This window comes from Puma concolor, chromosome A1, assembly GCF_028749965.1.
Source record: "Puma concolor isolate L17-30 chromosome A1, mPumCon1.1.hap2, whole genome shotgun sequence".
In the NCBI taxonomy this organism is placed as follows: Eukaryota; Metazoa; Chordata; class Mammalia; order Carnivora; family Felidae; genus Puma; species Puma concolor.
The window spans coordinates 199,641,755-199,656,586 of NC_141667.1; the positions used below are offsets into that span (position 1 = coordinate 199,641,755).

At 36.4% G+C, this 14,832-nt stretch overlaps 1 protein-coding gene and 1 long non-coding RNA gene across 12 annotated transcripts in view; one reads left to right on the forward strand and one right to left on the reverse strand.

The window, feature by feature from the left end:
* The window catches only part of LOC147584712 (uncharacterized), a 128,657-nt gene extending 122,270 nt beyond the window's left edge, over window positions 1-6,387 (reverse strand). Inside the window, exon 1 of the long non-coding RNA XR_015252665.1 lies at window positions 6,272-6,387. This is a non-coding gene — a long non-coding RNA (uncharacterized LOC147584712). The remainder of the gene's footprint in view (window positions 1-6,271) is intronic.
* PCDH9 (protocadherin 9) overlaps window positions 1-14,832 on the forward strand; it is a 929,525-nt gene that overhangs the window by 163,590 nt on the left and 751,103 nt on the right. The gene's annotated exons all lie outside the window — the stretch shown is intronic.

The window sequence follows — 14,832 nt, forward strand, 5'->3', positions numbered from 1 at the left end:
GTAAGGCATAAACATATTCTGATAGGATTAGTCCTTCATATTCTAACATGTTGAGATGATTTAAAATATATTTGATGTTCTTACATGTATAGCTGTTGATGAATTAAATGCACCAGTTTGGCAAATATTTGGAAGATTGTTTTTCCTTTTTTTTTTTTTTTCTGCTTCAATTTTTTGCCAAATGACTCTAAAGTAAGTAACATACCATTCAGAAATGAGTTTGAGGTTTGGGATCAAACATACCTATTCTAATGCAGTCTTTGCCACTTACCTGTAGAAACAGGTACAGGCTGTTTAATATTGCTGAATTTCAGTTTCTTCGTGTGTAAAATGACCACCTTTTAAGGCATTGTAATTAAATGTAATAAATATGAAGCTCCTGGGGTGTCAGGGTGGCTCAGGCAGATGCTTATGTAGCTCCTAATTTTCTAAACACAACAAATATTCTCTTTTCTGTACATTAATAGAGGTCACATATCAGGCATCCTTGTATGTAAGGTATAGCCTTAGTATAATGCATATACCATGTGGCATGCAAAGCTAATTTATGTTGATAACTGCTTTTTGAAAAAAAAAAAAAAAAAACCTTTTAATGAATACACCTTACATAAAAAATCATATTCTAGAATATCCTCTTATCTAATACTTGAAGTCATTTTTAAAGAAAATTTAAATGAGGTATTATTTATTAAATATATGTTGATTTTATCAATAGTATTGTTTGTGATGAAGCTATGTAAAATTGGAAAATAATTAGCCTTATTTTGTATTTAGTATGCTTGTCTTACATTGATGTCTTGGGTTATTCTATTGTAAACAAGTTTGTGCTGCTTATTGAGGTATTTGCCTAGGAACTAAGAGCTATCAAAACTGAATGCTGTGTCACCACTACTGGTTCTACCAAAATAGAGTAGTAAAGAACTTTGGGCTCTGAGTGACCTAAGGAGGACAAACCTTTATTGGAAGTAACTGAAAACTTTTCTGCCTGGGTATCATTGCCATTAAATCCTGACAAGACTTAACACATGCGATTCAATCCATGGAGCTAGCTTTCCATCTTTAGTTAGCATAAATTGAGCAAAATCCCACCTTCTCTGTTCTATATAGGCCCAGCCCTCAAACCCTGGACTTCTTTCCCTAAATCAGTGACCTACATGGCCCACTTCTCCATTGCCAGGCATTCCCTAGCCTGAGAAGTTAATACATTCAGATTTTTGTTTTATTGTTTTTTTATTTTTTTTAACTCTGGTGGCTTTGTTTTATTCTTTAAAATTCCTCCCCCTTCCCCCTCACCCCCAGAAAAATTAAAAGAGACAAAATCGCATGGCTACAGAGTGGCTGCTGTGGGAAGAGAAATTGTCTTTTACATTAGTAAAGTCTGTGTATCCAATAGGGTACTTATGAACCATATGTGGCAACTGAGTGCTTGAAACGTGGCTAGTTCAAACTGAGATGTGCTGTGAGTGTAAAAATGCACAGTCATTCCAAAGATAGTGCACATACACATGAAAATTGTAGGGATCTCATTAATATTTTAAATTGATTTCATGTTTAACAGATGGTATTTTGTATACATTGGGTAAAATAAACTGCATTATTAAATTAATTTCACCTATTTCTTTTAACTTTTAAAATATGACTGTTGTAGATACTTAAAATTATGTATGCAATTTACCTCTTCTACTGGACAGTCCTGATTTAGAACTTAACTTGAGAATTATGTTTCTCTGCTCGTTAACAGACGTGTCCCACAATTAAATTGAGGGACAATGTAAAGTAGAATTGTTAGATATATGAATGAAAAGATTTTGTCTGGAATTCTTGGCTAAAAAAGGAAAAGGAAAAGAAAGACAGCAAATAACCCTGGAAGGCATGATAGCCCTAAGTGTTTTTTAAGCTTTAGCCATTTATCACTTTGAGAGGCAGAGTTCAACACCACTAATAGGCAACGATGCTACTGAGGATATAGATTCATTTACTTAATATGGATATGCTGTGTCTGTTCTGAGTATAATGGTGATAGGTGTAGGAGAGGAAGTTGTTTTCCTCCACCCACCCTCTTAAGGTCCCTAGGTGGATCTGAAAATTAAACTGGCAAAGACAGATTAACAGGACAAAAGCACATGTATTTATTTAATATAAGTTTTATGTGACATGGGAGACTTCATAAGAAAATGAAGACCCAGAGAAACAGGCCTGAGTATTTTTCTGCTAGGTCTCATGCAAAGTGGACAGTAGTGGAGAGATATCAAAGAGTATGAGTGGTGAAGAGAGATCAACGAGTGTAAAGTAAGTGTAGTAAACCAGGGGAAACTTAGCAAGTCCTATTGGTTCTGATTCTTTCCAGCATTCCTTTGTTCTCAGAGATAAGGATCCTTTGTTCTTCCAGGTATAGAGGGGGAACCTCTCACGGGAGAGTTTTATGACCTATTTCAGAGAAGGGTGGAGTAAGGTTAGACTGAACTTCCTGTTTTCAGCTGTTTTCTCAAACTTCTTCAGCTTAAAATATTCAGTATGCAAAGATGTCATATTTTGGGGGGTAGCATGTCCTGAACCCATCAAGGGACATTATAAATGCATATCCTTATTATCTAATTAGGGAAATGCTGTATGACCTCAAACAAATTGCAGGAAAATCAGGCATATTGCAATTGGTCATACGGGTATAACATTACTAGGTCTATATTAATGTGGAAAACTAAGAAGTAGCATCTTTTTATGTTAACCATATCCATTATTCTTTCAACAAGACACTGATAAAATCCCTAGAATGTCAAAGTATAATAAATGTCAAAACATAATAAGTGTAGAAAATATTTTTCTGCATGAAAAGCTTCACTTAAATTTTTAAAATATTTATTCTACTTATTAAATCACCTTAAAAAATAAGAAAAAGAAGAAGTCTCCTGCATATGTGGTTGAAGTTAAAGCATACTTTCTCTTTGGGTTTGAAAACCAAGTGACCCAAATTTATAATGACTGCTTTTTAATGACTCCTAAATATTCCACTGAATTGATAGGCTAAAAATGTGCACATATATAATTTCTATTTAAGAAAGTATGAGAGGGGCACCTGGGTGGCGCAGTCGGTTGAGTGTCCGACTTCAACCAGGTCACGATCTCGCGGTCCGTGAGTTCGAGCCCCGCATCGGGCTCTGGGCTGATGGCTCAGAGCCTGGAGCCTGTTTCCGATTCTGTGTCTCCCTCTCTCTCTGCCCCTCCCCCGTTCATGCTCTGTCTCTCTCTGTCCCAAAAATAAATAAACGTTGAAAAAAAAAAAAAAATTAAAAAAAAAAAAAAAAAGAAAGTATGAGAAACAACTCTTAACCCTCACATCATCATAGAGTACACATCTTATTTTTTTTAAATAATTTTTTTAAGGGAGAGGTGCATAGTAAAAAGAAACATATATAACATGATTTTTATTTTTAAAGTTTATTTATTTTGAGAGAGCGAGAGAGAGAGAACACAGGAAGGGCAGAGAGAGGGGGAGAGAGAGGGAATCTCAAGCAGGTTCTCCACTGCCAGCACAGAGCCCAGTGTGGGGCTCGAACCTGCAAACTAACCATGAGAGCATGACTTGATCCAAGATCAAGAGTCGGATGCTCAACGGACTGAACCACCCAGGTGACCCTGCAACATGATTTTTAGAGCCATGGTTTGTGTCAGTTTGTACTTTCACATGCAACATAGGTGACTCTTTTTTCTAACTATGACTTCTCTAAATTTTAATCTTTCAAAATGTATACTGATTTTCATTTCCCAACTTGATGTCTAAGTATTCAAATTAATATATGCTTTATTTTATAGCCTTAATTTTTTTAAGTAATCTCTGTGCCTAACACGGGGCTCAAACTCATGATCAATAAATCAAGAGCACATATTCTTCTGACTGAGCCAGCCAGGCGCCCCTTAATGTTTTTTTTTTTTTTTTTTTTTTTTTTAATTTTTTTTTTCAACGTTTTTTTATTTATTTTTGGGACAGAGAGAGACAGAGCATGAATGGGGGAGGGGCAGAGAGAGAGGGAGACACAGAATCGGAAACAGGCTCCAGGCTCCGAGCCATCAGCCCAGAGCCTGACGCGGGGCTCGAACTCACGGACCGCAAGATCGTGACCTGGCTGAAGTCGGACGCTTAACTGACTGCGCCACCCAGGCGCCCCCAATGTTTTTTTAATTATAAAATTAAAGTACAACAAAAGGAGTGACAAGAGCAAAATTCATTTCATATCAAATGAAAGAATATTGAACTTGTGTGGTAAAACCTGTTCTGTCCCCAACAACCATATGGCTTTATGATTTTCATATCAAATATGAGTTATAGTTTCCTCATTTCCAAAGCAGCAGTGGTGGTAGATAATATTTATGAGTGGAATTTTGAAGTTCAAAACTAAAATTTTGTTTTTAAGTTATATCATCAACCTTACCATTGTGGTGTTTTTAGTAGAATTTTTAGCTCTTAGATTCCTAGCATGTATATGACATGATTAGGAAGCTTCCAAACTCAATTCTGTCTCACTTCTGTTATATTGGAGTTGAAGTTCAGTAATTATCTGAAACCAGAACATAATTTTAAATAACTGAATAGCATCTCTGAAAGAATAATCATATCTTTAAGTGAAATTTTCCTTGTTTTCAGGTATTATTTTAAAATTAGATGAATAAAAACTTTTATTCTTTTTTTTTAATTATTTATTTATGAGAAAGAGTGAGTATGAGAGAGAACCAGGGAGAGGCAGAGAGAGAGAGGAAGAGAGAATCACCAGCAGGCTCCACATTGTCAGTGTAGAGCCCAACGTGGGGCTCGATCTCACAAACCATGAGATCATGATCTGAGCCAAAATCAAGAGTCAGATGCCTAACCAACTGAGCCACTCAGGTGCCCAAAACTTTTTTCCCCCTAAATGAACACATCTAAACTCCTGTTCTTCTTTTAAAAAGCTCAGATGTGAAGGGGTGGGGTGGGTGGAACACTTGCATGTTTTTCTTTTCATTTTATAGTGGACTTGCAACAAAAGAATGATTAAATGCATGATTAACATCATGTAAGCATGGTTCATTCCAGTTTCCTGACAAGATACCAAATCCTCTGAGTTTGATGTGAGAAGTAATCCCAAGATCCAATGTCAGAGTAATTCCTCCAAGACAGCTTAAATATTTATCATTCTTTCTTAAATCAAGTAATCCCTTAGGTTTGTTTGGATTCCATTTCTGCAGATATACATATCAATATTCATCTATCAAACATCTATCTCTTTACACAGGCACATACACACATATATAGATACACATACATATATTTTTCCCCCTTGGAATGCCCTAAAGGGTTGTTGAATGCCTGCTGTTTGTTTCTGTTCATAGTACTCTAATGAAATACATTTTAAGAAGTGTGCATGGTTGACAAATTATATCTTTTGGGAAAGTCTAAACTGGGAAAAAACATGAGGGGGGAGAGACGTTTATTATGATTACTAGACTGGAATCTCAGTAGGCTAAGATTATTGTAAGTAAAATTGATTTTGTCCATGATTTGATTTTAATCTAGTTTCACAGAATCATATTCTACAAGGAACAGATATTTAATTTAGTACGTTATGATGAAAAGGCTTCAATTCAAAGAAGTTTAATGCATTTGATGCAATAAAAGCGCTGATTATTAGGTTTTTAAAAATACTTAGTCCTTATTATTTTATTACCATTCACGTAAATTTTTGTGCTTATAATATTTATATTAAATGTAGAAAATATTTTAGGCTCTTGTGCTGGTACTCAGGCTGATTGCCTCTATAAAATGCAGCACTTTAGGAAGGAATAAATAGGATTTTAAATTTGCTGCACGGTTTGTTTTGTTTTGTTTTGTTTTGTTTGATCTGGAGATTTTCAGAGAAACCACTTGCCATAGAATGAGTTGGAGCTGTCTACTTACCAGCTACAGTTGTAAACAAGACTCTATGGAAACCAATCTCCTGTAATTTTCCAGTCTACTGTTTTCCAATATCAAGGAGTTAGAACACTTGGCAATTTTGAAGTTGCTGCTCAACAGAGGTCTCTAGCACTTTAACAGTTGGGACCAGATGGGACTATTTTCTGAAGTTAAAACCAAGGCCAAGAGAACTATCCAAGCAAAGGAAAGAGACAAAAGGAGAAATTTAGGGAGTGGAATATCATATTTTTTTTTAATTGAATAATTTGTGCCAAAATGTTCTTGCGCTCTCTTCATTCTCCTATAGGTCTTGATGCATATAAAAATCATGTCGATTCATCACATTACCTGTAGCTCTGCAACTTATTTGTAGTACCATAGTCCCCCTTTATCCATGGTTTCACTTTCTGTGGTCAACCGCAGCCTGGAAGTAGACGATCCTCTTTCTGACTTCATGTCAGAAGGTCAGTAGTAGCCTAATGCTACATCACAATGCCTATGTCAGTCACCTCACTTCATCTCATCAGTTGGATATTTTATGATCTCACATCACCACAAGAAGGGTGAATGCAGTACAGTAAGATATTTTGAAAGAGAGATACCACATTCATATAACTTTTATTATAGTATATTGTTACAATTGTTCTATTATATTATTAGTTATTGTCATTAATATCTTGCTGTGCATAATTTATAAATTGAACTTTACCATAGGTAAGTATGTATAGGAACAAAACATAGAATATATAGGGTTTAGTAGTATCCACAGTTTGAGGCATCCACTGAGGGTCTTGGAACATATCCAGAGACTGCTATATATTTTTGAGTTGCAATGAATACAAAGAGTATTCAGTATTCACATTTTTAAAGTTGTGTTTTCCTTTTTTTGTAAAAAAATGATTAAAATCATCTTTTAGCTCTATATCATGAACATCCTTTACAAACATTTTGTTATATTAAATCACACAGTCACATCAAAATGGCCATATGCATGCAGCATGCATTTTATTGTTGCTTTTAAGGTGAAGAGTTAAATGATAGCTGAGACCTAATGGGAGAAACAGCAGTGTGGTATGGAGAAAGGAGGGTGACCATTGTCAGATAGTAATAGCTTTTTTGCTTTGGAAAGCTTAAGTTCTATAAGCCTCAGTTTCATTTAGTAAGCCAAATGGAACCTTAATAATACCTACCTACAAGATTACTGTATGTGTTAAAATTATGCAAAGTAGTTAAAGCACCTCCCCAAACTGAGCGCTTGGCCCTTAATAAATGGTGGCTGCTTCTTCTGATATTTATGCCTCCTGATTCCCTTGTGGTTAGATGGTCTCTTGTGAATAGTACACAGTGAATTGTGGGCAGAAGTGAGGTTTATTCCTGCTGGGCTGGAGCGTGTAATTGCTCATGTAAGATTGTCCAGACTCTATTTCTCTCTACCATGGCAACCAGCAATGTTACAGGTAGTAGTTGTTCCATCAACTAAGATCCGAAAGTGAGTAGGACACAAAGCAGAGCCTCTAGCTGATCTGTGATGATCATGTAATATGTGTGAGGAATAAACCTTTTTTATTTGCTTTAAACTACTAACCTTTGTGGGTTATTTACTGCAGCATACCTACCCCATTTTGATTTACATAACCTTTAGATAGATATAGAGTAAAATACCAACATTATTCTAGTTCTTTGAAGCTATTTACCATTAAGCACATTCTGGATTAGGAAACTTTAATGCATGTGCTTTAGATGGCTTCTCTTCTTTTTTAAAAGAAAAGTGATGAATATATGCTGTTGTTCTCAAACACATTAGAAAAGACCGAATTTACATCAGTTTAATTAAGCTGACACATGTTTAAGTAATTTCTCCAAAATTGTTTTAGGACACCAATTCACTCCCAATACTTCTGATTTCACAATAATTTTGCAATTCACTAGATTGCTGAATGAAATATATCTGTATACAGTTTTGACAGTTTTAAAAAAATGGAATAGTTTAAGGCCAGTACTCCAGATGTTGTAAGGAACACACAATTGTTCATAGTTCCTGATGATGATCTTTTTCTTCCTTTTCAACATATATCTGCCTCTGCAAATGTGAGCTAACAGTATACAATGTGCAATATGCAGTCATACAGCAAAATGGCAGGAGATGTGCTTGCCTTTTATATTATCTAAGATGGTTAACATTGTGAAAAAAATCTCGCATCCTCTGCAAATTTCTCCCTCACCAGTCTTGGGAACTGCAAAGAAGGCTTTTCTTTTGTCAGATGGCTGTAGCATGTTTGCACCAATTCTGATAAACACTGGAATTTTTCCTGCAATATGTTGAGGAATTGGGGCACAGGTCATAAGCTTGAATGTGTGTTGTGTTTTTCTGTTTTTTTGTTTTTGTGTTTTATTCTATCTATCTAATCTCTCCAATTTCTTGTCTATGTTTCACTATCTGTTTGGGGCAAATAAGATTGATAGTGGTACCTTGGATTCCTGTCACTTGTGGCCTGCTGAAATAGCGCAAGACACATCATCCACGCTGAAGCAGGGGAGCATGCCTTCGGTCTGTCTTATCAGTAATCTTTGACTTCCACCAGCTGGAACTGCTGGAGTGCCTCACTCAGCCTCCTCCTCCCTCCTGGAGATTCAGGAGTGATGAGAATTCCTGCGTTCCTCCCTGCAAGTCCTGCACTGAGATTACATCAGTTCATTTAGCTGGAGCTTTTCAGACACTCGTTGGCAGGAATTGATTTCCTTATTTTGGTCCCTTTGCTTTTGGATTCTGCTCAAAAGACAGATTCAAGGAAGTGGATTCTACCTTTACAAGGTCTGTTTCAGATAATTACCTGAAAATGTTAGAAAATGTAAGCCAGTAGGGAGGTTGTTTTTCTTTATCTGTAAACCCACTAAGAACGTGTGTATAATGCACTTTTCTTCTTGGGAGTTTGTTGAGAGGCAAGAGGTAGGAAGGGAAATGAAAAAGTTAATTGATTTGCCTTTCAAACTATTTCATTAGAAAGTTTCTAAAAGATCAAAGGTTCTGAAATAACAATAAAAAGTAAATTGAAAGAAATATAGCATGTGTTTTTAAACCAATCTTTTCTTCATCAGTCATCATGTCATTTCAAATACATTTCCTGCCAGTTTTCAAACCATATCCCCTTTGCATACGAATATAGCAATTATTTTATACCCATGCTAAGTATAGATAAAAATTATCATTAATGCATTGTTCCTGATCTCAATGACCTTGCAGTTCAATGGGTATTAGTTTTCCTGCTCATTTGACTACCCCGTAACTGATCTGCAAAGGTCTTTGTGGAAGTAGCAGAAAAACTAGTATCTGTCGCTAACTGTTGTACCTCTGGGCTGCTTAACCTAGGAGAATGGAAACAATGTAGATACTAGGGGGACAAAGTCACTGTTTGAAGGGGAAGCTTTTACCTTTAGTTTCTGTTTTTACTGCTACTAGACAATACTAGGCAATATTTTTTTCGTATTTCACCTGACATAATCCAACTTCACATGAGTACAAAAACTAATTAAATTAAAAAAAAATCATTTGACTTCTCAGCTATGCAAGATGTAGCTTTATTTGGTTCTATAATGATGATAATGATGATGATGATAGTAATAATAATAAAATAATAGTATAAGCCAGATCTTATTTGCCAAATGGGTTGCTCTTCCTTCCTCCCCAAAGATTTCATACAGGAGCATTCGAGTATAAATGATCATAAATTTTTTTTTAATGTTTATTTATTTTTGAGCGAGAGAGAGAACATAAGCGGGGAGGGGCAGAGAGAGAGAGGGAGACACAGAATCTGAAGCAGGCTCTATCCAGGCTCTGAGCTGGAAGCACAGAGCCCAACTTGGGGCTCCAACTCATGAACCATGAGATCATGACCTGAGCCAAAGTCAGATGCTTAACCAACTAGGCCACCCAGGCACCCCATAGTGTAAATGATCTTAAAGGAAGCCTTTATAGAATAGACACTAGAGAAGGTTCATATACTCTAATCCATGAGGAATCGTGGAAGGAAAATCCAATCCACATCATCCGGGAAATGATTCAAGAATGGACAGAATTGGCTTAAATTATTATTATTTTTTTTTAATTTTTTTTTCAACGTTTTTATTTATTTATGGGACAGACAGAGACAGAGCATGAACGGGGGAGGGGCAGAGAGAGAGGGAGACACAGAATCGGAAACAGGCTCCAGGCTCCGAGCCATCAGCCCAGAGCCTGACGCGGGGCTTGAACTCACGTGAGATCGTGACCTGGCTGAAGTCGGACGCTTAACCGACTGCGCCACCCAGCCGCCCCGGCTTAAATTATTTTTGATGTTCTACTTGGATTTGAGTCCATGAATGTTGCTCTCAGAGTGATTTAGAGAAAGCAATTTGGGGATAGAGGAGGAAATGGGAAACAAAAAGGCTGATTTGAATATCATCATATTCCCATTATATGGTGATAATTGTCAGGATTGTGGTGCTGGTGGTAAGAATGGAGATGAAGAGATGTATGAAAGAGCCATTTCAAAACAAAACACAAGTAATATCCAGGCCTTAGAGAGTGATTAGATATGATAGGTGAGCAAAAAGAATCTAAAGCATTTATTATTTGTGAAGTGACATAGCAGACAAAAAACAATTGAAAACCAAAAAACAAAACAGGTATTTGTGGTTGTAAAGATCCTAGGTTTGAAGTTTAGCTTTCCACTTCTGTGAGAGCTTGGAGAAATTACCTAACTTTTCAGGACTTTGATTTCCTCTTGGGGAAACTGGGCTGTTGTAAAAATCACACGGAATAAAGCGTGGGAAAAATCCACTACCTGTGGTCTCCTTTGTTCCTCTGGAGTGCCAAGCAGTGCTCAGGCATTTTGTGCACATGACCTCTTGAAATCCTTCCAGAAAAAATGCTGAGGAAGTTTGCCTTTCATTATGACTTATTAAGCGTGAGGGTCAAATGATGTGAACAGCCTGCTCTATCTTAGTTTATTCAGGCTGCTATGATAAAATACCACAGATTGGGTGGTTTACACACAGAAGAAATTTACTGCTCACAGTTCTGGAGGCTGGAAGTCCAAGATCGGGGTGGCAGCATGGTTGGGTGAGTGCCCTCTTCTGATCATAGTTTTCCTTGTATCCTCACATTGGATAAAGGAGGCTAGGGGGTTCTTTTGGGTGTCATCTGTCAGAGCACTAATCCCTTTCATGAGGACTCTGTCCTGTCCTGATCTCCTCCCAAAGGTCACCTAATGCCATTGTCTTTAGAGATTAGGATTTCAACAGATAACATTTGGGGAGGGATAGGAACATTCAGGCTGTAGCATCCCATGGATAAAGAGTAGCACCATTAGAATTTCTATGTAGGTCTCTCTGAATTCAGCGCCATATTCCTGTTACACAGCAGGCACTCAGTAATGGGATTTGTCCTCTTTGCAAAGTGTTTGTTATACTTTTTTAAAAAAAGTTTTAAAGAGGTGTATTTGTTTTTGAGAAAGAGAGACAGAGCACAAGTGGGGGAGGGGAAGGAAGAGAAGAAGACACAGAATCTGAAGCAGGCTCCAGGCTCTGAGCTGTCAGTACAGAGCCTGACCCGGGGGGTGGGGGTGGGGGGCTCAGACCCACAAACCATGAAATCATGACTTGAGCCCATGTAGGACACTTAACCGACTGAGCCACCCAGGCGCCCATCGTTTGTTATACTTTTTGAACGTACAATAAAAGCAGTGGGCCTTCACCCTAGCAGGAAAAATGAACGTACATAAGCAGGAAATGTTGGTGTTATGGATGCTCTTAAAGCACTAGAAACCTCTGAGAAGCTGATAGTTTCGAAGTTAATTTTTATAAAATTGAAAAGTGTGTTAGTTAGAAAAGAGGAGCAACGCTAGAAATACACTTCCTCCTTCCAAACGGTTTCTTCTGTTAAGCCTCTGTTTGATTAGGCAAATGTTGAGTAGCTTTGGTATTGTCTTTAAAGGACAGACAGTTAGACCCACAAGTACCTGGATTCTTTTTCGAAGACTACACTCATTCCTCTCATTCAGGCCTCCGCTCAACTGTCAGAGGCCCTCTTTGACCAACTGGATTATCTACTGTCACCCCACACTTTTTGCCTTTTTTTTCTTTATAACATTTGAAATTACTTGACAGTATACTCCAGTTTTATTTAAAATTTTTTTCCCATCTTCCCACTGGAATATAAGATTCGTGAGGTCTCAGACTTTGTTTTGCTCACTCCTTGTCTTCAGCACCTAGGACAATGGTGGCAAATAGGTAATAAATGTCTACTGTGTACGTGAATGGAGGAGTTTCTAGGTAGTAGACAGTTACAGGTGAACAACAGTAAAATTGTGCTTGCTGTTTGCAAATAATAGAGGAGGACAGAATAGGAAGGAGAGGACAGAGTTGTTCTGGAACTTTTGGTTCAGGGTACTTGAGTGACCCTGTGAGAGCTCAGACTCACCCGGGGAATAGCTGTATAAGGAGAGGAAGAAGATAACAGCGTGCTGTTGGGTGCACTTGGAATATCCTCACTTATGTTGTGCTAATCTACTAACATTTCCTTTACACACCTTTTACTCAATACATGTTGAAAGACCCCTTTAAAAAATTACACCTAAAAACAAGTAGTATACATGTGTTTACAATTATTAGAAAGCTGTCATATATTTGCAGGTTATCTGTATCCAGTTAGTTTCAGGATGTGGGCTTCCCTGTACCAGATGATGTCTTCATCTCTAGATAAAAGCCTTTCTAAATGTGTGTTAATGTATAGAAAACTATTAATACAATTATTTGTTATTCTTTGAGGGTCAGAGGTGAGCCACTTAGTGTTGCTATTTAACATTGATCATAGGCATGCTGTTATTGCTATTTAGGATTCCCCACGCGCTTCAAAGTATAAAAGTCTGTTTGCTTTCATTTATAGTAATACTTCTGTGGTAGGAGGAAAAGTATGTATAGTTATAAGTTCAGTTACAGCTCCTGGTGTATCGGTAGCAGTGTCCTAGACAGGACCATGGCCCTGACGAGGGCAATGCAGTGAAAAATGAGGATCATGCTGAGTACAATGGAAACTTAAAATGAGATTGGGTTTAAATTCACTGCTGGGACTTGCACACTTGGCACAGAAGAACATGGGGTCACTATTGTAAGATAAGATGCATTCAATCATAGCCTTCAGGGAAGCTAAGATACTGGTTTTATGGTTGTTGTTTAAATGCCTAAAACTTTCTCTTGGATATGTGGATATACATACATATATCTATATCTATATCTATATCTATATCTATATCTATATCTATATATATACACACACACACACATATATATACTTTGACACACAAACACATAGATATATGTGTATTTTGAATATATAAGCTTTATTTGTATAATTGGCATTATTCATTTTCCAATAACATTATTTTTGACAATGTTTGATTAAAAAAGAAAATATCAGATAATGTAAAATGTAAGGATTTAGAAATAATGATTCCTTATGATTTTAAAAGCGATTGTTAAGGCATGTTACTATTTCAAAGTAAGAAAGAAAAACAAAAAAGAACACTGCATTTTATTCATGGACTTATTATGTGCCATGTGTATTGTTTGGCCATTTGTTTCTTTTTTTGATGGCAATACTGTTTAAGCTCAGAGCTAATATAAAAGCTAAGTGTCATCTCTATTTTTAGAGGAAAGGACACAAATGTAAGACATTCAATAATGTGGCTATTATTAAATTGGTAGTCATTGGTAGAGCCATAACAGATTTTTCTGACTTCAAAGTATATCTTTATTATTGCTGGGCTTATCCAATTTTTTCCCCTCTTTCCACAAAAATATTGTTAATGGGTTTTGTTTTTTATTGTCTGTTTTTCTTAACATGTAATTTAGGAAAAGGCATTATAGAAAAAGCCTAATTCAATTCTGGGAATACATGAAAATCTCTCAAGCACAGCAAATACATGGTTAAAAGGTCTGGATTAAATACATTTCTACTTTTGATGGCCAACTATTGTGCTGATGATCTATTACCTTATTGTAAGATGCACACTTGATTATTTCCAAGCATTCTCATGCGGAGAATTTCATATCCTCTCAGTTATTTCCCTAGATCAGTTGTCAATGGATAAAAAATTGGTTTGAGTCTTAGAAGGAATGGTTAATTAAAAAACTACTGTGCTTACTTTGGATTTCTGTCATTTATTTATTCAACAGATACGTGATGGATAGTTACCTGTGTAGATACTGTGCCAGAACTTGTCCTGATCTTTATAGAGCCTAAGGGCTTCTATAAGAGTTGAGAACACAAAAATCTGACAGATAATGTAAAGAAGAGAAGTAGGTGTATGGGGTCCACCTGTAATAACCCAAAAGACACTTGCCCCATGTTAAAGAGTATATAGATGCTACTCAACCCTTGCCAGTTGTTGCCATGTAATGACATAGATCGGCATTGCCTATAGTGTAATTTTTTTTTAGGAGAACAACAAATTCCCAGATTTTTGTATGAAACCATTCATTTTTAAATATTGATGGTTTTTGTTGTTTTTGGTGTTGTATAATTATGTTCAGAACAAGTACATTCAGCCTATAGCCAGCACTTTGAAATGTATTATTTATAGAGATTATAAATCTCTATGAAAGATTTTTTACCAATAGATAGTGAGTTCCTAGAGGACTGAGGTTATCTTTGCATTTGTAGAGTTTAGGAGACAATATAAATTAATAGTTGCTTTATAAGAAGAGAAATATTAATTTAGGAAGCATTTGGTGATACCTAGTAAGTGGGAATTAAGCCTGTGACCAAGATGGAAAGAAAATATGTTTGAGTACCTATTATTATAGGTATCTTGAGTTGGTAATGCCATCTAGTGATCCAAATCAATGTTGTTAGAATTATCTATTTTATAAAT